The sequence below is a fragment of the Quercus robur genome, chromosome 2 (genome assembly GCF_932294415.1).
Source record: "Quercus robur chromosome 2, dhQueRobu3.1, whole genome shotgun sequence".
Lineage (NCBI taxonomy): Eukaryota > Viridiplantae > Streptophyta > Magnoliopsida > Fagales > Fagaceae > Quercus > Quercus robur.
In genome coordinates this window covers 57,151,915-57,154,315 of record NC_065535.1, presented here as the reverse complement: position 1 = coordinate 57,154,315, position 2,401 = coordinate 57,151,915, and positions in this window count along the sequence as shown.

Here is a 2,401-nt window from a genome sequence, read left to right as displayed (position 1 = left end):
CGCAGCAGGAAGGAGAATATATGTATGTATAAGAAGGGGTCCACAGCTTAAAAAAGACCCGCGAAAAAAGAGAAGAAAAAAAAAGATGAGAGAAGAGCAGAAACGCCTTTTCATTCACATATGAATCGCAGGAACGTTTCATATGTTCAGGGGACTAAATGTTGAGGGCCATTTGCGAAAGCCCAGGCAGACAGAAAAGCCCAATAATGAGGGCTACAAAGAATTGGCAAGGTAAATAGCAAAAAACCCATTAGGCCCAAGCGGCAGGAATAATGGATCACAGGCCCAACAAATAAATAGATGGGTCTTGAAGAAGCAAGCGGACTCAAAGAAGCCAGGAAAGAAAGAAATAGCATCCCATAGGCAGAGTATGAGGTAGAAAAGTGAGAAAAGGGCCGCCGCAGGCTCAAGGCAATGCAAACTAAGAGAGTAAGAGGTTTATGGCAGGCCCATGAACCCCAAAGATAAGGATAAGGTTATTGGGCCGGGGAAGCCCAATGAAGTTAGTAAAAAGCCCATGGGAGTGCAGAATTAGCAAACGGGCCGAGGAAGCCCAAAGAAAGCAATCGGGCCATGGATACCCAAAGGAAATCCCAAAGGGACATAGGAGCCCATGAGTAAAAGCAAAACAGTACCCATGACAGGCCACTGAGAAAAGGGATAAACGGCTGGCCCAAAAAAGAGGTCCAGCAGGATTAAGTTATTATGGCAGGAATAACAATTCAACGTGGCAGGCAATAAAGAAAATCAAAAGTAGGCCAAAGAAATGTAAGGCCCATCATCATACGAAGCCCAGCTCCTGAGTCGAGCGAAAAACCAAAGGAAAGCCCACATGAAAGGCTAGGAAACGCAGACGAAGAGTCTCCAGGTCGCGGCAAATGCATGAGCAGCAGACAGACTTTTGGACAAATTTGAAAGGGAAGCACGTGCAAGGCCTAGGCACCATCAGCCTGTACCCAACCAATACAGGACATTGTGGGGCCATGGGCCAGAGGTAAGAGTAGGGGTGTGCAAAAAACCGACGAACCGAACAAACCGACCGAACTGTTGCTAAATATTTTCGGTTCGGTTTCGGTTCAGTTCGGTTTCGGTTTCATTTTTTAAAAACCGAAATTTTCGGTTTCAGTTTCGGTGTTGGATTTTTTCACCCGAAACTGAACCGAACAAACCGAATATATATATATTTATGTAATATTAATACATAACTGATCAGTGGCCTTAATGGTATGCTCCTTATGATTTAGCTAGCTGATCCCAGGTTCGAGCCTTCGCGCGGGACGTTTGTATTTTTTGCTATTTAATTTTTTAAAACCCTAGTAGTAGCATAAATACCGAAATACCCCTGTTTAATCTTCCCTTTTCTTCAGCTTCCCTTTTCTTTCTTCAGCCGCCGCTCTCCCCATTTTTTTCTCTCAATTTTTTCTCTGTTTGTCTCTTCCTTTCTCGTTTCAATTTTTTCTCTCTACCCTTCGTTCCTTCCCCAATTTTCTCTCTGGTCTCTGCCCTTCTCAGTCCAGCCGCCTCATTCTTTTCTTTTTTTTTCGTTCTCTGAGTCCCATGGACCATGGCCATGCCTTTCTCTTCTCTCTAAGTCACATGTCTCTGTTCTTTCTTCAATTCACTACAGAGACATGGTGGTAGACTCAAGCATGGTGGTAGGCTCCTGCTATGGTGCAGCAACGGTAAAGTTCTGTCTGGACCCTTTTGCTAAATCAAAATATTTTCAATTTTTTGTTGGAATCTGTATGTAATACTGTAAATTGTTGAACAAATATTGTTGGAAATTTTTCTTTCTCTGTCATTCTGATTTGTTCAACAGCTCTCTCTCTGTTACTCTATTTGTTTTTTATCTGATTTGTTCAACAGCTCTCTCTCTGTTACTCTATTTGTTTTTTATATGTGATTAAATTTAGGGTTTTGAAAATCTCAATAACCCTCTCTTTGGAAAACCGAAAACCGACCGAAACCGACTGAAACCGATATACACCGAAACCGATGGTTTTCCAGCCATTTCAGTCGGTTTCGGTTGAGAATTTTACAAACCGAAATATTCGGTTTCGGTTGGCCATACCTATACAAACCGACCGAAACCGAACCGAGCACACCCCTAGGTAAGAGGTAAAGGGGGTATGGTTTGGTGGTGGGGAGAGGGGAAAAGATCTATTTGCGGTTCCTGCCCAAGCTTCTTTTGGGAGGTACGCCCTGCTGGGATGATAGACCATCCAAAAGAGGCAAGTTTGAGGGGGAACCGTTGGGTGCATGCTCTGAGAGTAGAGAGAGAAAGCATTAATACCGTAGCAGGAAGAAATGTTACGGTATACAGAGGAACAAAACAAACCCGCCTCTGTCTGGCGAGGGTGGATGTCGCATAGTCCTGGTGGTCGGCAAGTACACCCAAACT